The 21885-nt window shown below is 47.5% G+C and overlaps 1 pseudogene; it reads right to left on the bottom strand.

Annotated features, from left to right (window-relative positions):
- The window catches only part of LOC129489888 (vacuolar protein sorting-associated protein 35-like), a 74062-nt pseudogene extending 56726 nt beyond the window's left edge, over positions 1 to 17336 (bottom strand).
- Positions 17337 to 21885: the final 4549 nt, after the last annotated feature.

The following is a 21885-nucleotide window of genomic DNA, read 5'->3' as shown; positions in this document are numbered from 1 at the left end:
CAGGCCCCAAGCCAAAGGAAAACGGGCTTTATTAGGCTCCCGCTTGAGGGAGGGTAGAGAATCAGGACACCCTGACGGCCAGCCTTAGGGATCTGAACTTCCCCAGCCTGGGGCAGCTCCCATATCTGAGTGCAGGGACAGTGCATAGCAGTTACACAATAATCAGGAGACCAGAAGTAAAACATGACTTTACCTCTGAGGAAGCAGCTACGGGAAGTCCACAGCTGGACAGAGAAGAAAACAGAGAGCACAGAGGTTCAATGATGCCACAAAGGGTATCCTGCGCTGCCCCCCATCCCCTTACCCCTTCGGTGCACTCCAGCCTCATTTGGGTTTTTATTTTGTTTTGTCTTTAAACAGGGCCTCATTCTGTCACCCAGGCTGGAGTGCTATGGTGCAATCATAGCTCACCGCAGCCTCAAACTCCTGGGCTCAGGCAATCCTCCCGCCACAGCCTCCCAAAGTGCTAGGATTATAGGCATGATCCACCTCCATTTTTACCAAAGCACCTGCATGTCTTTGCTAGAGGTCTTTCTCTCCAGCTGAAGCTTGCTTTACCCACCCAGAAGTATCAGGAAATCAATTCCACCCCATCTCCATTAGTCCACAAGGAATAACTGATAAGAGTTAGCATATAAATACCTCCTAGATGAAATAACTCTTAGGGGGTATTCCATGATGGATTCTGGAGTTCCCCAGCAGAATGAAACTCCAGTTGCCCACAATCGGGCCTTACTCCTGGGTCATGAATACCTTTGTTATTTTCAGTTATTACTTTTATGTCTCAGTACCAAAAAATGCAATGGCTCAAGCCATAACTTTATTATTATTATTATTTTTTGAGACATGGTCTTGCTCTGTCACTCAGGCTGGAATGCAATGGCATGATCATGGCTCACTGCAGGCTCAAGCAATCCTCCCACCTCAGTCTCCCTAGTAACTGGGACAATAGGTACGCACCACCATGCCCAGCTAATTTTTTTTGGTTTTGGTAGAGACAGGGTCTCCCTATGTTGCCCCGGATGGTCTTGAACTCTTTGGCTCAAGCAATCCTCCCACCTTGGCCTCCCAAAATGCTGCGATTACAGGCATAAGCCACCATGCCCAGCTCAACCCATAACTTTGATACAGCTGCTGAAGCCCAAGTAGGCCTTCCTCACTGAGAAACAGGCCTTTAGACCTTTGTTCCAGGGAATAATATCAGCACATCTCAATTTTTTCAATATTAACCTACTAAAATGATAACTTGGAAATATGACTGCCTTGTAAATACGGTAACTGGCTTGATAACCTACCCTTCCCTGGCTCCTTTCCTTCCCCATCTCACTACCCTATTCCTCCATTGGGGTTTCCTGGGGTTACTTCCCAAATAGATTACTTGTGCTCAAAATTTTGCTTCTAAGATTACCCAAAGGAAGACAAATGACCCCCATCCCCACTTTAGAGCCAGGGTGCTAAGCACTCACAGCATGTAGGTGATGACTCCCACACTCCACATGTCTGTGGGGAATGAGACAAACTCATAGTTGACGACTTCTGGGGCCAGGAACTCAGGAGTGCCGAAGTTCACCTTCAGCTTCTCTCGAGGCTTGTACCTGGGGAGGAGGGGAGGGTACAAAGAACCATGGGGTGAGGCCTGGGAGATGTGGTGCTGGGGCTCATTTCTGGAGGGATGCAGACTTTCCCCACTTCCCATCAGCCATATGGCCTGGACCCCACACTCACATTACACCTGTGAATTACTGGGGAATAATCAGATCCCAGGCCCCAAACTTCAGGCTTTTCTAAGTCAGCGATAGAATCAGAAAACTACAGTCTTCCTCCTCCAGGCATTTGCTTCTTTCAATAGTCAAATTTATAGAAACAGAAATTAGGAAGGAGTTGGGGCAGGCGGAAAATGGGAAGTTATTATTTAATGAGTATAGAATTTCAGTTCTGCAAGATGAAAAAGTTCTGGAGATTGGCTGCACAACAATGTGAATGTACTAATTGTATATATTTATGGTATATATGATGCCTTTTTTTTTTCCTTTTTTGAGACAGGGTCTCACTCTGTCACCCAGGCTGGAGTGCAGTGATAAGATCTCGGCTCACTGCAACCTCTGCCTCCCAGGCTCAAGCAACTCTCTCACCTCAGCCTCCTAAGTATCTGGGGCTACAGGCACATGCCACCACATCTGACTAATTTTTTGTATTTTTTTGTAGAGATGAGGTTTCACCATGTTGCCCAGGCTGGTCTCAAACTCCTGAGCTCAAAAAATCCGCCTGTCTGGGCCTCCCAAAGTGCTGGATTACACGCATGAGCCACTACACCCAGCCGGTATATATGATGCTTTGATACATGTGTACATTGTAGGATGGCTAAATCAAGCTAATTAACATAAGTATTACCTCACATACTTATTTTTTGCGGTGAGAACACTTAAAATCTATTCTCTTGGCAATTCTGAAGTATACAATACATTAACTATAATCACCATGTAGTACAATGGCTCTCTTGAATTTATTCCTCCTTTCTAAGTGAAATATTGTATCCTTTGGCCGACATCTCCCCGGTGCCACCTGCCCTGCCTTCGGTAACCACCATCCAACTCTCTGCCTGTAAGAGTTTGTCTTTTTTAGATTCCACACCTAAGTGAGATCACGTGGTACTTGTCTTTCTGAGCCTGGCTTATTTCACCTAACATAATGCCCTACAGGGTCATCCTCATCCATGTTGCTGCAAATGACAGGATTCCCTTATCTTTTGAAGCTGAACAGTATTTGTCTGCATATATACACCCCAGATTTTTTATCCACTGATGGACACTAGGTGGTAACTTTTTTTTTTTTTTTTTTTTTTTTTTGAGACGGAGTCTTGCTCTTTCGCCCAGGCTGGAGTGCAGTGGCGCAATCTCGGCTCACTGCAAGCTCCGCCTCCCGGGTTCACGCCATTCTCCTGCCTCAGCCTCTCCGAGTAGCTGGGACTACAGGCGCCCGCCACCACGCCCGGCTAATTTTTTGTATTTTTTAGTAGAGACGGGGTTTCACCGTGGTCTCGATCTCCTGACCTTGTGATCCGCCCGCCTCGGCCTCCCAAAGTGCTGGGGGTGGTAACTTTTATGTTATGTATTTTTTTTACCACAATTCCAAAAATAAAAAATTAGAAAAAGTTCTGGACACGAAGTTTAAGGCTAGGAAGAGAGTCGATGGTTGAGTGGGAAAGGGGGGCAAACAGTGTGTTTTAGAATCACTCTTGAAGAAAAAGAGTCTCTAGCTAAAATTTCATGGGCACTTTATTTGCCAGATACTATGCTAAAAGTTTTATACATGCGTAGCATCTCTTTCCCTCCTCCCAATAGCCCTATGAAATATGTAGGATTATTGTCCCCATTTTATAGATGAGGCAATTGAGAATAACAATAATAAAATAAATAAAATGAATATTCTGCCAATATGCCCTGCTTCCTTTAAATCAGCTTTCAGAGAGCAGTCTCCTCTCCTCCAAATTTGCTGAGAGCCAGGCAGACAAAGACGCAGTGCCAACACAGCTGAGCCCATCCAGTGAAAGAGCAGCAAGGTGCTGGGGGTTGAAGGCCTGGGCCTAGGGGGGCAAGCGCTCCTCTGGCACCTGCCCCTCCCCTGCCCAGCAGCTGACCCAGGACTCAAGGATCAGGAGCTGAACTCCAACTAAGGGAACAGCCTTCCCCTCAAGGAGAAGACCCCAAAGCCACTCTCCCAGGTTGCATTACTGTTCCCAGTGCCTCATCGTGCCCCACAGCCACACCTCGTGTCATGTGACTTTGTAGTTCCCTCCACAAGAGGTGTAATATATCACCCCCCACCCCACTGACAGTGGGCCCATGCCAACCTAGGCCATCAGAACTTGTCCTCTTTCTCCTTCACCATCACCATGAGAACGACGGCACACGGAGCAGACTCACCCTCACTGACCTGCACCCTGGATGCAAGCCCAACTGTGCCCAGTCTAGATCAGCGACTCCCAGTCAGGGGTATGTGGGTAAATGCTTCACAATCATCTATCTGTTTTTGTTGTTGTTTTAAAGCCCCAATTTGTAGCATTTGCAATTTCTGTGGTGTAGATACCAATTTCACCATGGTCAATGTCAAGGTATTATCATGGCATCACTGAACGAAGGTGGGAAGAGCTGCACAGCGGCACCCCCCTCAAGTATTTCCACCATAGAGACATGATGGGCAGAAGCAACCTCAAGCACAGAGCACAGCAGCATAGTTAGGAAGCAATGGAGTCTGAATATTTAGTATCTTCTATTTTAATTTCTTTGTTTGTAAACTTATAGAATTTAATTCTTACTAATGGCTGTGTTTAACAACTGGATTACAAAACTCCTTATCATGAGCTAATACAGTAAGTACTAGTTAAAGTTGCATCCAGCGTACCACTCCCCCAGCTAAATCACAAATGTATGGATGGGAATAAATTACTGTCATGTTAAGCCTCTGGTTTTGGGGTGGTTTGTTACACAGCAGTATTGCAGCAATAGCTAACTGATACATTCACCCCAAAGCTGTCAAAATATCCATCAAAATGGTCTCTTCATATTCTTAGCACAAGTCTATCTATGGCCATAAAGTCAAATAGGAGACCGTATCCTCACAGGGCTTGGGGAAGGCATCCTCTTACTCTGTCAAAGGATCTGATGAAATGGGATCTTTTGTGCTCTGACTCTAGTCTGAGCACTGGACTGGGAGTCAGGGGACTCCCAACATGTTTAAGATAATTTCCATTGTGTCTCCAGCCTTAACCCTGGACATGTCACTATTTAGATGCACTGATGGCTCTCACTGCCTGGCCTGGGATAACCCTGGTCCCTCTTGCTGGAGGTCCTGATATCGGAGAATTGTACAAATATGTGCCTCCACTGCACCAGGAGCCATGTCCCTGCTGAAAACCAACTTTATTTTCAATAGTTTGTATTCGGGAGAAATTAGCATTTCCTTTGTCTTCACAAACAGAGGCTAAGAAAAAGACAGGCCTTGCTGGGTTTAGATCATGGGCTTTTTGTCCAATCACCTTTCTATGTCATTGTCAATCATGCCTATGTATTGATGCCTCCATAAAACCCCAAGAGGACAGAGTTGGAGAACTTCCCGATGGCTGAACACGGGGAGATTCCTGGAGGGGGGGGCACCCAGGGAAGGCATGGAAGCTCCATGCCCCTTCCGCCATACCTTGCCCTATGCCCCTCTTCACCTGTATTCTTTGTAATATAAACAGGTAAATGTAAGTAAGTATTTCCTTGAGTTATTTGAGCCATTCCGGCAAATTAAGCAAACCCAAAGAGGGGGTCTTAGGAACCCCAACATGAAGACATTCCATCAGAAGCTCCAGAGGCCTGCACTTGTGACCAGTGTCTGGGTGAAGAGGGGTATCCTTGAGGACTGAGCCCTCAACCTGTGGGATCTGAAGCTATCTCCCGGTAGGGGATGTCAGAACTGAACTGCAGGACACCCAGCTGGCATCCACTGCTCGCTAGTAGGGAACCCACCTGCCCGCTTTTGATCACAGAAGTCTTCAGTGTTGTTTGCTGTGGTGTGAGAGCAGAGGAAATACAATTTGAGAGTTTTTCCCCAAACAGCCACTCAGCATGGAGGCTTTTGGCTTGACTAATTTTTGGTAAATTGACCTATAGCCCTTTTCACCTCCCCACCACGTAAGACTGTGGCCTATAGGATAATGTTCAGACGTGTGAGCCTCGCATTCAGGATTCCCCATTAGTGCCCTCATCTTCCACTGTATGTTCCCCTGACAGGCCCACACATACACGGCATGCACCCTGTTCTCAGCCCATAACTCACAGGGCCCCCCCCACCTCCCCTCCAGGTAGTGCTGCACTAGAGCTGGCTGTCAGGTACACGGGAGTCCTGAGTGCCTCTCCTTCCAACTCCACCTTCAGTGATATCATCTTGGTAGCATGTAATTAGCAAACACTGGCAAAGATTACAAATCAAACCCATCCGCTCTCACTCCCCACTCCCCCAGGCTGGTGCTGAAGCATTTGCCAGCATAGCAGCATTGCCTGCAGACAGCAAATCCTGTCCACCAGTCCCTGCCAACCGCTCAGAAAAGCCTTCCCTGATTCCAGGGGCATCCAGTGATTGCTTCTTTCTCAGTGTTCACAATGTGTCCCTGCAAATGCTCATTTGGCAGCAGGCCATTAGGTATTTGAGAGTGTACTGCATACACCAGCGTGTGCATTCTCAGTGAAGACAATATTGCCCCATGGGGGACAAACATTGGTTCTTGGGGGACAAAACACCCTTAGCTATTGCAATGGTTTGTGGCTCTCCAAAGGGCCGCAGCACATAAACAGATACACAGTACATCAGTGGTATTAAATTTCATGGCATAGGGGGACTAGGTGATTGGGGAAATAAAGTCAAAAAGGGCTCACTACAGGGCAGACAGTGATAATGAAATAGGTTGAGAAACACTGCCCTAGTGTATACAACGTGCAAGCATGTGGAAGGCATCTGAATTTTATAGCACATTATCAGGGAAAATACTAAGCAATTTGCTAACATGATAGATTGAATGTGATTTTTTTCTGTTCATGAACTACAATACACTGTGTGATAGAGACCCTGAAGGCCTCCTGGGATGATGTGAAATTCCTCCTGGGGTTACACTAGCAGCATATGGGGCACTGAAAATGCATCATCACACTGCAAATGGGTAACATTTACACTTCAACCAGTGGAGGAGTGACCAGGAAGACCAGCACTGAGGCTGTAGGTGCTGCTTGGGAGGCAGGCACTGGAAGGCAGAGCTGAGCTCAGGCACGCGGCTCTGCATCCAGGGGCGATGCTGTGTTTCCTTCCACTCGTGGATGTAGTGGAGGGTACTGCGTGGCCATTAAATAACAAAACTACTTCTGCATGGAAAACAGCCATCAGGGCCAGGCGTGGTGGCTTACGCCTGTAATCCCAGCACTCTGGGAGGCTGAGGCGGGCGGATCACTTGAAGTCAGGAGTTCAAGACCAGCCTGGCCAACATGGTGAAACCCTGTCTCTACTAAAAATACAAAAATTAGCCAGGCATGGTGGCGGGTGCCTGCAGTTCCAGCTACTTGGGAGGCTGAGGCAGAAAAATTGTTTGAACCCAGGAGGCGGAGGTTGCAGTGAGCCAAGGTTGCACCACTGCACTCCAGCCTGGGTGACAGAGCAAGACTCTGTCTGAAAGAAAAAGAAGAAGAAGAAAAAGAAAAAGAAAACAGCCAGCCATTAGGAGAGAGAAGGAGCTTCCAGAAGAGTTGAAAATTCAGCTGCAGCTGAAAGACCTACCTAGAAGATATATGATTCGGCCTGCCGTGGTGGCTCATACCTATAATCCCAGCACTTTGGGAGGCCAGGCAGGCGGATCACGATGTCAAGAGATCGAGACCACCCTGGCCAACATGGTGAAGCCCCATCTCTACTAAAAATACAAAAATTAGCTGGGCGTGGTGGTGGCCACCTGTAATCCCAGCTACTTGGGAAGCAGAAGCAAGAGAATTGCTTGAATCCAGGAGACAGAGGTTGCAGTGAGCTGAGATCGTGCCACTGCACACCAGCCTGGGTGACGGCATGAGACTCGGTCTCAAAAAACAAAAAGATATGTGATTCCCAGAGAAATGTCATTCTTGGAGGAAACAGAATCCTGGAACAATCCTGGAAGCTGGGCATACAACTACTGCCATGTTTACGAACTGAGGATGCCTGAAGGTTTAGGGGAAGCCTTCCCAAATGCCAAGGGTCTGCTACTACCACTGCCAAGAACCCACACCACTGGGCACGCCTGCCGTGGGCAGGAGCTCTCCAGGCGCACAGTACTCAGCACACATGTGACTGGACTTCACAGCACCTATCTGTGAAGAGAGTAGGGTGATGGTGAAGGGGGCCGCTGAGTGGGGTGCTGGGCTGCTCCGTTCTGTGGGTTCCCCAGGCCTCCTAGGGCCGGGACATGCTGGGCTATGCGATGCATCTGTCACCACCTCTGCCCTCCAGGAAATGACCAGTTTAAATACAAAAAGTGAGTATGTGACAGTGTTGGGTGGTGCCATGGGTAGTGTGGCACCCCTGGGCTACACAGCAACATTAGCCACACTGCACTAGGCTTCAGGCATTTTAAGAGACTATGAGATTTTTAACATCATATACAATGGGCCTGATGTGGTGACTCACGCCTGTAATCCCAGCACTTCGGGAGTCTGAGGCAGGAGGATCGCTTGAGGTCAGGAGTTTGAGACCAGTCTGACCCACTTAGTGAAACCCCATTTCTATTAAAAATACAAAGATTGGCGTGTGGTGGCGGGAACCTGTAATCCCAGCTACTTGGGAGGCTAAGGCAGGTGAATTGCTAGAATCCAGGAGGCAGAGGTTGTAGTGAACAGAGATTGCACCACTGCACTCCAGTCTGGGTAACAGAGCAAGACTCCATCTCAAAATAATAATAATAATAAAAAATAATATACAATGTTTATTTATTATTTATTTATTTTTAGACAGGGTCTAGCTCTACTGCCCAGCCTGGAGTGTAATGGTGTGATTTTGGCTCACTGCAGGCTCAAGTGATCCTCCCACCTCAGCCTCCCAAGTAGCTGAGACTACAGGTGCTCACCACCATGCTGGGCTAATTTTTGTATTTTTCGTAGAGATGAGGTCTTGCTATGTTGCCCAGGCTGGTCTCGAACTCCTGGGGTCAAGAGATCCTCCCTCCTTGGCCTTCCAAAAGTGTTGGGATTACAGGCATTAGCCACTGTGCTGGGCCTACAATGTTTACTTTATGCCCTGAAACTTGAGAACCTAACCTCCCCGATAGGATGGGTCCACACTGTCTATTTTCTCATTTAACCCTCATAACAACCCCCATGCAAGCAGGTAATGTATTATATCACCATTTCACCAAGATGTAAACCAGTCCTGAGTGGTTACAGAAACACCTACCCATGGCACCACCCAACACTGTCACATACTCGCTTTTTGTATTTAACCTGGTCATTTCCTGGAGGGCAGGGATGGTGACAGATGCATTGCATAGCCCAGCACCTCCTGGCCCCAGGATGCCTGGGGAACCCACAGAACTGAGCAGCCCAGCACCTCGCTCAACAGCCCCCTTCACCATCACTCTCCTCTCTTCTCAGACAGGTGGAGTGAAGTTCAGTTAATTCCATAGCCTTTTAGGAAGAAGCACAGCCCACAGCACAAAGCCAGCCCATGCAAGAGCAACAAGGCCTGCCTGCAAGTCAAAGGCCACCAGCTTCTGTGCACAAGAGCTTTCTTGCATCAGTTCCAAAACTCAGGCATTAGCTGGGTCAGAAGTAACCATACCCAGAGAGCCACAAAGAGTCCCAAGGAATTTTGTTAAGGTATCTACATAAAACCCCCTTACCTTCTGGCCAGCCCAAAGTCAATGATCTTAATTTGGTGTCCTGTCTGATTGACGCACAATATGTTCTCCGGCTGGGAAAGAAAGAAGTCTGCTTAGTCCAAGCAATAGCTGAGGAGGTCTGCAGCTGCCACACTTGTCTATAGGCCTCTGTTTTCCAGCCTTCAAGGGACATGAATGGCTCAGGGCAGCCCTGCAAGGGCTGGATAGATAATGGAAATACATGAAGGGGCTGGTGAGACAATAAGGATTGGTGTGGAGTGTGGGGAACTGGAGGCTCCCAGCCTGTGTAAAGGGACAGCACTACCCAGTCCCAGACACTGGTCACCACGTAGGAGTGCAGGCACAATGCCAGAGTTTCTCAGTCCTCAAGAGAAGCTGGGAATTCAGGGGTTTTTTGTTTGGTCAGTTTTGTTTTTAATTAAAAAAACAGAGATGGGGTCTCACCATGTTGCCTAGGCTTGTCTTGAATTCCTGGGCTCAAGAGATCCTCCAGCCTCAGCCTCCCAAAGGGCTGAGACTACAGGCGTGAGCCACCATTCCCAGCTAGGAATTCAGGTTTTTATGTGAAAATTCCATGCTTTTAAATGTTAACAACTAAATGAAATCTAAACTCACGTCTCAGAGCCCAACAGAATACCTCTGTGATGTATAATTGGCCCATGTGCTGCTTGTATGGGACTACTGGTTTGGGGCTGGGTTTCCAACACTGGCTGTACATTGGAATCATCAGGGGAGCTTTTAAAATGCCAATATTATACTGGAATGCTAAGAGAATTTAAAAAAAAGAAAAAGTCCCAGTGTCCAGGCCTCAATCCTGACCAATTACATCAGAACCTCTGGGGTGAGACCAAAGCATCACCGGTTGGTTAAGGAGAGCAGAGCTGCTGAATGTCCACCTGCCATTCTGCAGTGACAGCTGTGGCCCATGGCATGAGGGTGGCAGCCTTGGCACGCCTCTCCTCTTATGGCATTTGGATCAGCTCTGAGGCCCTGAGGGAGTCTGGAAGGATGCTCGCTGCTCATGCATGACAAATTTGGGGGTATGTGTGTTGGGGGCTTGAGGACAGAAGCTGAGTGAAGATGTAGGGCTTATGAGAGACAGGACTTGCAGACCCAGCGTCCAGTGCCTGAGGCCCAGGGGCTCATTACCTGGTTCTGTAGCCCGAGATGAGTCCCTCTCCATTCCTGAAGACTCAATGTCTCCATATGTAAAACGGGTGTAATAACCTCTTCATGTCTGTCCCCCCAGAGGGTGTGAGGATAAAATGACATAACATGCATGAAACACTTTACAGTTTCCAAAGCAAATGTCAGCTACTGTTTCTCCCAACAGAAGTTTTCATTGTTATTTATGTTACAATGGGGTTGTACAATTCCTCAGATAGGTGCGAGAGAATGGTGTTTAAAAATCTCTGTCTTCTATATAAGATCTAGAATAACACTGTCCAATAAAAATATAACGTGAGCCACACATATAGTAATTTAAAGTTTTCTAGTATGCACATTTAAAAAGGTCAAAAGAAACAGGTGAACTTAAATTTTATAACATTATAAGTAATACAAATAATACTGATTTTTACCATAAAACTCACCTTTTTTGGGGTGGGGGTGGGGACAGCATTTCACTCTTGTCGCCCAGGCTGGAGGGCAGTGACAATGATCTTGGCTCACTGCAACCTCTGCCTCCCAAGTTCAAGTGATTCTCCTGCCTCAGCCTCCCGAGTAGCTGGGATTACAGGTGTGGGCCACCACGCCTAGCAAATTTGTTTGTATTTTTAGTTGAGATGGGGTTTCACCATGTTGGCCAGGCTGGTCTCAAACTCCCGACCTCAGGTGATCTGCCTGCCTCAGCCTCCCAAAGTACTGGGATCACAGGCGTGAGCCATCTCGCCCATCCAGAACTCATCATTTTAAAGTGTGCAATTCAATGATTTTTAGTATATTCACAGAGTTGTGTAATGATATCACTATCTAATTTTGGAACATTTTCATCATCTCAAAAAAAAAAAAAAATACCCATCATCAGTCCTTGTCCATTCTCCCCTCACTTCCCACCCCATGGCAATCATTAATGTATTCTCTTTCTCTGTGGATTTGCCTATTCTGGACATTTCATATAAATGGAATCATAAAACATATGGCCTTTCGTGTCTGATTTCTTTCACTTACCAGAATGTTTTCAAGGTTTATCCGTGCTGTGTAGCAGGTATCAGCACTTCATTCCTTTTCATGGCTAAATAATATTCCACTGTATGGATAAGACCATATTTCGTTTATCCATTAACTAATAAAATTAATGAGTATCTGGGTTGTTTACACTTTTGGCTATTATAAATAATGCTGCTAAAACCATTTGTGTACAAGTTTTTGTGTCAACTTATGTTTTAATTCTCTTAGGGGTATAGCTGGGAGTAAAATTGCTGGGTTATATGGTAATTCTATGTTTAGCATTTTTAGGAACTGCCAAACTTTCTAAAAAGTGAATGCACATTTTACAACCCCACCAGCAATGTATGAGGGTTCCAATTTTCCCATATCCTAGCTAATGCTTTTTTTTCTTTTTTTTTTTTTTTTGAGATGGGGTTTCGCTCTTGTCGCCCAGGCTGGAGTGCAGTGCCTTGATTCTGCTCACTGCAACCTCCGCCTCCCGGGTTCAAGTGATTCTCCTGCTGGGATTACAGGCATGTGCCATGACACCCAGATAATTTTGTATTTTTAGTAGATACAGGGCTTCTCCATGTTGGTCAGGCTGGTCTCAAACTCCAGACCTCAGGTGATCTGCCTGCCTTGGCCTCCCAAAGTGCTGGGATTACAGGCATGAGCCACCGTGCCCAGCCTTTAACACTTTTTATTGTCTGTCATTTTTACTTTTTATTGTAGTCAGTCTAGTGGATATGAAATAGTATCTCATTCTGATTTTGATTTACAATTCCCTAGTGACTAATGATGCTGAGAATCACTTCATGTGCTTAGTGGCAATTGTATGTTTTCATTGGATAAATATCTATTCAAATCCTTTGACCATTTTTTAATTGGGTTATTTCTTTCTATTGTTGAGTTATAAGAGTTTGTTATATGTTATAGATACAAATCCTTTATCTGATATATGATTTGGAAATATTTTTTCCCATTCTGTGAGCTATTATTTTACTTTTCTCATGGTATCCTTTGAAGTATGAGATTTTTTTCATTTTGATGAAGTCTAATTTATCTCTTTTTTTAAATTATGTTTTTAGTGTTGTATCTAAGAAACCATTGCCTAATCCAAGGTCATAAGAATCTATTACTATGTTTTCTTCTAACAATTTTATAGTTTTAGCTCTTACATTTAAGTCTACAATCCATTTTGAATTAATTCTTGTATATGGTGTGAGGTAAGGGTCCAACTTCATTCTTTTACATGTAGCTCCCTAGCATGAGGTCCCAGCACAATTGTTGAAAAGACTATAATTTTCCCATTGAATTGTCATGGCATCTTTGTCACAAATCAATTGACCATAAATGTAATGGTTTATTTCTAGACTCTCAGGTGTATTAATTTGATGCACATATCTAACCTTACATCAGTAATACACTGTTTTGGTTTCTGTAGCATTGTAGGAAATTTTGAAATTGGGAAAAGTTAGTCCTCCAAATTTGTTCTTTTTCAAGATTGTTTTTGTTATTCCAGGTCCCTTGAATTCCCATCTGAATTTTAGGATTTCATTAATATCTGGAAAGAAGCCAGCTATGACTTTGATAAGGATTATGTTGAACCTGTAGATCAATGGGGGAGTATTGTCACCTTAACAATATTATATTTTCCAATCCATGACCATGGGATGCCTTTCCATTTATTTAGGTCTTTGAATTATCTTAACATTTTGTTGTAGTTTTCAGAGAATGTCTTGCACTTATTTTGTTAATTTTTTTCTAAGTATTTTACTCTTTTGATACTGTCACAAATGAAATTATTTTCTTGATTTTATTTACAGATTGTTCAGTCCCAGTATTTAGAAATACAACTGATTTTTGTATATTTGTCTTGTACACTGCAACCTTGATGAATTTATTAATCCTAATAGTTTCCTCTCTTTAAGATTTTTTATATACAAGAGCATGTCATCTGTAAATAGAGACAGTTTTACTTCCTTCCCAGTCTGAATGTCTTTTATTTATTTTCTTGCCTAATTGCCCTAGTGATAGCCTCCAGTAAAATGTTTAATACAAGTGGCAAGAACAGATATCCTTGTCTTATTCCTGATTGTAAGGAGAAAACATTCAGTCTCCTACTACAAACTATAGTGTTAGCTGTGGATTTTTCACAGGTGGCCTTTATCAGGTTGAGGAAGTTCTGTTCCTCATTTGTTTATTATTTTCATCATGAAAAATTTTTGGATTTTGTCAATTATTTTTTCTACATCTATTAAAATAATGACACGATTTCATCCTTTATTCTATTAATATGGCACATTAGGTTGATTTTCATATGTTAAACCAATCTTGCATTCTTGGGATAAATTCCACTTTGTCATGTATATAATCCTTTTTATATGTTTTATTCAGTTTGCTAACATTTTATTGAGAATTTTTGCATCTATATCCATAAGGGATTTTGGTCTGTCGCCCTCTTTCCTTGTGATGTCATTGATTTTGGTATCAGGATAAGATTAGACTCATAAAATGAGAAGGAAGCGTTCTCTCCTCTTCTATTTTTGGAGGAATTTGTAAAGGTGTTAATTCTTCTTTAAACATTTGGTTTTTATTGCATTTGCTTTTGGGTTCTTGCTCATGAAATCCTTGCCTAAGCCAATGTCTAGAAGGGTTTTTCCAATGTTATCTTCTAGAATTTTTAGTTTCAGGCCTTGGATTTAAGTCCTTGATCCATCTTGAGTTGATTTTTGTATAAGGTGAGAGATGAGGATCCAGTTTCATTTTCCTACATGTGGCTAGCCAATTATCCCAGCACCATTTGTTGAATAGGGTGTCATTTCCTCACTTGATGTTTTTGTTTGCTTTGTCAGTCAGTTGGCTGTAAGTATTAGGGTTTATTTCTGGGTTCTCAATTATGTTCCATTGGTCTATGCGCCTATTTTTATGCCAGTACCACATACTACTCAGCCATAAAAAGGAATGAATTAATGGCATTTGCAGCCATCTGGGCCAGATGTGGTGGCTCACGCCTGTAATCCCAGCACTTTGGGAGGCTGAGGCAGGATTGCTTGAGTCCAGGAGTTCAAGACTAGCCTGGGCAACATGGTGAATCCTTGTCTCTATATAAAACACAAAAATTAGCCGAGTGTAGTGGCACGCGCCTGTAGTCCTGGCTACTTGGGAGACTGAGGATCACTTAAGCCTGGGAGGTCCAGGCTGCAGTGAGCTATGATGGCACCACTGCACTCCAGCCTGGGCAACAGAGAGAGGCCCTGTCTCCAAAAAAGAAAGAGAGGAGAGAGGAGAGAAGACAGAGGAGAGAGAGAGAGAAAAGAGAGAAAGAAAAAGAAAGTGAGAGAGAAAGAAAGAGAAAGAAAGAAAGAAAAAAGAAAGAAAGAGAAAGAAAAGAAAAGAGAGAAAGAAAGAAAAGAGAGAGAAAGAAAGAAAAGAAAGAGGGTGGGGGGAGGGAGGGAAGAATGCATCGTAGGATCTCCTTTTGTGTGTCTGTGAGTCATGCCAGCTTGCTCACAGAGAAGTCCCTTCAGCACGGGGGCCTGGCGGGAAGAACTTTCACTGTGTATTTTACACACTACTCTGTTGTCTATATTTGTTACCAAAAGCCTATGTTCCCTTTTGAACTTTTAAAAAAACTAATCTCAAAGGTATTTTTAAAGAAGAAAAGCTCATTGTTTCACTTAATCTTCAAATAATACTTAAAGAGGTACAATTATCCAGATGGAAGAACTACAGCCCCAAGAGGCAGCAAGAGTGGCCTGTCCCAGACTCCAGAACTACAAAATGACAGAGAGCCAGGAATGGAAGCCGGGACTGTCTGTGGACAGAGCTCTCAATGGGGAGAGCACGCCAGGGGCTAGGGCACCAGGGGCCCCTACCGCATGCCCAAGGCAGAACCCACCTTGAGGTCCAGGTGCAGGATGTAGTGCTGGTGCAGGTAATGCACGCCCTCGCAGATCTGCCTGGTGAACAGGACCACATCCAGCTCAGTCAGGTGGTACTTCTCGTCTGTGATCCGGTCAAAGAGCTCACCCCCGTCCACGCTGCCAGAGCAAAGGGAGAGGCAGGCACCAGCCTAAGCAAAGGCTCTTCAGGGCTTGTCCACTGTCATCACAGGGCCAAAAGAGGCCAGCCCGGGTAGGCCCGCCGTCACACCCCATGGGTCACAGGGCTGCTGCCACTGCCCTTGGGTTTTTTGTGTGTTTTGTTTTTAGACAGAGTCTCACCCTGTCGCCCAGGCTGGAGTGCAGCGGCACGATCTCTGCTCACTGCAACCTCTGTCTCCTGGGTTCAAGTGATTCTCCCGCCTCAGCTTTCCGAGTAGCTGGGATTATAGGTGCTCACCACCACACCTGGCTAATTTTTGTATTTTTAATAGAGACAGGGTTTCACCATGTTGGTCAGGTTTGTCTCGAACTCCTGACCTCACATGATCCACCTTGGCCTCTCAAAGTGCTGGGATTACAGGCGTGAGCCACCCTGCCAGGCCTGCCATTGGGGTTTTATTGGGACCTTTGCTCCAGTCCACTCCCAGCAAAGATTAGGGGTGGTAAAAAGGAAGTGACAGGTCAAAGGGAAGAGGGGATGGCCATCAGTGTTGATGATCCAGGCACACTCTGGATGATCCTGACCAGGGCTGCGATCTCATTCGCCTATGGAGGCCAACTCACACCTTTGTGGCATAAGCCTAAATGGGCCAATAAGGCCACACATGAAGCAAACATGTTCTGAAGACACATGGTCTTTTGCTTTATCTTTTCTTTTTCCACTTTCAATAAGGACATGACATGACAAACGTTTTACTCTCTTCAGCTCGGCCTGTAAGGAAGACAGCAACACAAGCACAAATATGAACAGCCTCTGAGCTCTTGGCCCCAGCGCTGGGGCGGTTGGGAGTGGTGGGGATTGCGGCAAAGGAAACCTGGTCACCCTGTATACAAATGGCAACCCCTGGGAGCTCCCACACACATTTCCACCTGGAAAGGCAGGCCCAGCATTTACTACATCTTTTATGTTTTCAAGGAAAGCCAGATATCTAGGTTTTAATGTGAAGCTTCCTAATTTCCAATGGTTAACAACAAATTCCACATTACTAAAAACAGGCAGAGTGTGGTGGCTCACACCTGTAATCCCAGCACTTTGGGAAGCTGAGGCAGGAGTATTGCTTGAGTTTAGGAGTTCAAGACCAGCCTGCGCGACATACCAAGACCTCATCTCTACAAAAAAATTTAAAAATTAGCTGGGCATTGTGGCACATGCCTGTGGTCACAGCTTCATGGGAGGCTACAGTGGGAGGATCACTGGAGTCTGGGAGTTCAAGGCTGCAGTGAGCTGTGATCACACCACTGCACTCCAGCCTGGGCGACAGAGTAAGACCTTATCTCTAAAAAAAGTTTCAATTTAATTTAATTTTCAAAAAATTACTGAAAACAGTATAGGTCAATTGACATACATATACCTGCAGGTCAAATCAGGCTCACTGGCCACTGGTTTGTGACAAAGTTGCTTTGTCCTCCACATTCCATATTGGAGGTCAAATAGCCAAGCCAGAGAAGACAGGATGACACGACCCTGGACGTGCCAGGAAGGGGAAAGGACAGAGAGGGCTTTGCCTCGAATGAAGGCTCTAAGCCCCAGCACTGAGCCCTGGCTTGAGCCGAGGCGGCCGCCCCACCTCTGATACTCACTACTCCATGACGAGGGTGCAGCTGTGCTTGCTCTCGAAGGCGTCATAGAGCTGGATCAAGTTCACGTGGCTGAGCTGGTTCATGATGTTGATCTCATTCTTCACGTCCTCCTTAGGGGAACCAGAGGACAGAGGGATTTCCAAGCAAATGAGTCAGGAAGAGGAGCCAGCTGACCTCCCAAGACAGACACAGAACTCTTCATCCTTCCTTATTTCCTATTCTCACACCAGGTCTCCCTGACTCAACACCCAAACCAGATTCTACAACACAAAGGGCCTGAGTGTGACCCACTCATCTCACAGCCAGGAAACCTAAGGCCCAACAAGGACAGGACCTTCTTGCCCCAGGCCCCACAGGCAGCTCTACAGAGCTGTGCCTGGACACCTGTGCATGGTGGGTGGGTCTGGACCCAGGGCTGTGAAGGGGACTTCCTGACTGGAGGGTGGGAATCCAGGAAAAGAGCAGGAATAAGTAGCATTTCCAGCTCAGCATGGGAGCCTGGGGGCCCTAAGGGAAGGAAAGGAATCCTGAGGCTGGCCACAGGGACCTGGCCCACGCAGATGCCTCACCCGGTCCTTGGCACTCTTCACTTTGATGATCTTGGCGGCCAGTGGGAGGCCTGTGGACTTCTCTGTGCACCTGTGGACCTGGCCAAACCGACCCCTGCAGAGACATAGCCACATGGCAGGCTGAGAGCCCAGAGGCTCATCCCACACCCATCCCTGGACTTCTGGGTTCGACTCCTCCACACACAGGCCATGCGGACCATCCTACATCCCAGAGTGCAGCCTGTCATCACCCCAAAACCCTGCTGGCTGTCCTGAAACCTGCAAAGCAACTCTTCACCCAGGCCATTCTGCATCCCAGGGAACATCCCCTCATCCCACACCACTGAGGCCATCCTGCACCTGAAGGAACATCCCCCTCACCCCACACCACCCGGGACATCCTGCACCCCAGGGAACATCCCCTCACCCCACACCACCTGGGCTATCCACCCTAAAGAAACTTCTCCTCACCCCACCTCATGTTGGCTTTCTGGCCACCTCCAGGCTGTGCCTCCCATACCCACAAGGTGCCCGCTCTCCTGAGCCTCCCCTCCCCGACGCCACGTGGGCTCTCCTGTCCTCTCAAGCTATTCTCTTTCCCCCACTCTGTGGGCCACCATGCACCCCATGCTGTATGGGATGTCCCACCCCAGCCTTGGCTCCATCAGCTCCAGAGAGAGTCATCCTGCAGCACCCACCCCAGTTCTCCAGGTGGTCCCGACCCCGCCCCGTGACTCCTGCTCTAATCCCCCCCACCAAGGCAGATGCCCACCTACCCTCCCAAGACTTCGTGCTGGCACACCTCGTAACCCGCCGAGATGGAGGTCTCCTTGAAGCTCACTACCTGGTGTTCAAAAGGAGCTGGTGGGGCTGGACTGTCATCTGCTCAGGAGGAATAAGGACCCGTGAGCCTCCTCTGTTCAGCCTACACCTCTCGGTCACCTGTGCCAGACCCACTTAGCTTCCCTTGGTCCACCAGGCCCTACGTACAGCCCTGGAATTTGAAACCTTTTCTCCAAACCATCTCAGTAGAGCCATCCATTTGGCAGAGAAGGGAGCTGAGTGTCAGAGAGGTGAGGTGACCACTGAGGTCACACAGGGAGCCTGTGACAGACAGCACTCAAACCCAGGTCTCCCAGCACCCAGGACAGTGCCCTTGGCAAGGCCGAGAAGTTCTATCCAGTCTGTTCATGAGGTCTAGAACAATCCTAGTGGATCTGTGTGGCCCGCAGGAAACAGAGGGCCCACGTGGACAAGGTGATGGGGCAGTTAGTGACGCCACTATTTTTAAAGGGACTGTAAAGTCAGGGCTGTGGAAACTCGCAACGGTGTTATGAGAGGCAGGCAGCTGGAGAAATAAACATCCACCCTCTCTCCTCTCACCCTCCATCTCCTGCCAGCTGAGCCCAACCAGAAGCTCAGCATGACAGCCCGTGATGGAGCCAGGGGGGCAGGCCCCGGGGGCACAGGATTGGGGAGGGGGGGGACAGGGGATCTGTCTTCAAGGGAAACAGAGGATGGCCAGCACTTGGAAAGGTTTGCTTGTTTGTTTGTTTGTTTGTTTGTTTTTTAATGGTTTAGGGTTGTTTTATTTTAATCTTGTCCTTCAGGGGTGATATGAATACTTAGAAATGTTACAGGAAATAGACTAAATGAATAAAACAGAATCTAGAACACACAGCAAGTGCAGTGGTGTGAACAGGTTGTGCACCAAGGGCTGGAAGGAAGTCGGCTCGGGCTGGTGTTTGTTCAGGGATCGCCATGGGAGCACTCTGCCTGCTCTCCAACTACCAGGAACACTGACAGCGGTCTGTGGACAGTTAACAGACCAAGGAGGGTGTGACCCTAGGGCTGGAAGGGTTGAGGGCTTTTAGAACAGAAGAACACACCCTGGGGCACTGGCCCGGGTGGGTGGGAATGGCTGACAGTGGTCACAGACACCAATTCAGGTCTTTGCTTTTTAACAGAAGCCTTCTCTCTCTCAATCCAAAATGAGACTCATGGTGGCAAGCTCAGGCAGACAGGTGGCAGTAAGAAATCTCCCCAGTGGCCAGGCACAGCAGCTCATGCCTGCAATCTCAAAACTCTGGGAAGCTGAGGCTGCAGGATCACTTGAACCCAGGTCAAGCCTGCAGGGGACTATGATCGTGCCACTGGACTCCAGCCTGGGCAACAGAGCAAGACCCTGTCTCCAAAAAAGGAAATGTACTCAGGTGGGCCACACGTGTGCCCTCTGCCTTACCTCTGCAGCCAGCCCAAGTTCAGGCCCCGCATCTTTGCTCCTTGGTCTCCAGCCCCAGGATGTACCTGGAGATGTTCCTGACTCTTGGACGCCCCCAGACTCACATGATCTACCCCTGGAAGCTACAGGAAGACTCCCCAGGAGTAGGGGCTCCAAACTCCTTCCCCTCAGGGTTTGTGTCTAGCCAGACAACAGCCCCACTTATCCAGAACCACGCTGCCAGCCTCGGTACCTGGGGGCGTCCTCCTTACTGCTTCAGCTCTGCCCAGAGCCCTGGCTGCACAGTCCTGCTCAGGCTCAGGGTTTCCCGCCCCTGGGCCTTTGCCCTGCTGCAGGCCCAGGGCCCCAACCGCGTGGTCGTTGTCGTCGCTCCTGGCCAAGCTTGATCTCGTGCCAGGCTCGGCCCCAGCCCTTTGCTCTTCCTCTGCCTTCACTCCCCCGGGGCTGCTGCTCTCCTGCAATGGGGAGAGCTCTCTGGCTCCTTCAGGGGTCTGTTCTCCGGGCTCAGTCCCAGGGACTTGGAGGCAGCAGGAGTACCCATCTCTTGTATGTGGATGGAGATCCTGGGGTGGAGAGAAACGTGGTGCTGAGGTTAGAGGCAAGGACTCTGGAGTCAGAACAGATGCGGGTTCCAATGCCCACTGCTGCCATCATTGCCAATGGCCCTGGGGCCCTGCTAGACAGGACACGAGGGCAGGGGCTGGCTTCAGTGGCAGTTGGTGCCATCAGCTCCCAGGATCCCACCGGATGAGCGTCCTGGGAAGCTTGAGAATGGACAGGGGTGAGGACCATACACCCCTGAGAACCTGCTTCTGTCCCAGGAGAACTGAGGCTTGTAGGCGGGAGGCCCAGGTCCCTCTACCTTCCCCTGGGCCCAGTTTCCCTTTCACTTAAATGAAGAGAAGGAGAAACCAACTCAAACATCACACTGGAAGCCCCAGATCAGAAGTATTTGTTTAAAATCAGTCAATTCCAGTTGGGCACAGTGGCTCACACCTGTAATCCAGGTGCTTTGGGAGGCCAAGGTGGGAGGATCGCTTGAGGCCAGGAGTTTGAGACCAGCCTGGGCAACATAGCAAGACCCCATCTCTACAAAAAATAATTTTAAAAAACTTGTCCAGGAGTGGTGGTCCCAGATACTCTGGAGGCTGAGGCAAGAGGATTGCTTAAACCCAGGAGATGGAGGCTACAGTGAGCTATGATCATACCACTGCACTCCAGCCTGGGCGACAGAGTGAGAGACCCTGTCTCAAAAACTAAAATAAAATAAAATCAGGCAATTCTCATAAAAGACTAGACTTTCTGTTCATCTTGAACAAACAGAAGAGCTGGCTGTGCTGGGCCCACATGCCCACGTGGTTGAGGAACAGCTCTCCACCTCAGCACAGACCCTGTGCACCCTGGCAATGCCCCAGCTCACTTCACTCATTTTCACTGCCCAGACTCTGCAATACTAGGGTTTGTGAGCCCAGATGGAGGTGGGAAAGGCCCTCTGAGCCCTGACCTCTAGAAGGAAGGACCCTGATTCTGGCAGTCAAGTCACCCAGGAATCCAAACCCTCCCTCTCCGAGTCTCCCCAACTCTGGCTGCCTCTTGGTGGGGCTTCTTTTTGCTGGGCCACAATCCCACAGCACGGGGTCTATGTGTATTAGTGGGTGAGGGTGACAGTTTGTGGCGGGGAATGAGTCTCAGCAGGGAGGCAGGTGGTCTCGATTCTGGGCTTAGCTCTGCCAGCAGGTTGCTGGACAGCTTTGGATAAGCCTGGCCTCAGTTCTCTCTTTGGTCTTCAGGGACGGTGATACCTTACAGATGCACCAAGAGAGGAGGGCCCAAATGCAGGGGTTCAAAAGGGCTAAAATGGCGCTACTG

The sequence above is a fragment of the Symphalangus syndactylus genome, chromosome 9 (assembly GCF_028878055.3).
Source record: "Symphalangus syndactylus isolate Jambi chromosome 9, NHGRI_mSymSyn1-v2.1_pri, whole genome shotgun sequence".
In the NCBI taxonomy this organism is placed as follows: domain Eukaryota; kingdom Metazoa; phylum Chordata; class Mammalia; order Primates; family Hylobatidae; genus Symphalangus; species Symphalangus syndactylus.
Note: the sequence above shows the minus strand (reverse complement) of the source record. Positions and strands in the feature narration are given on the sequence as shown.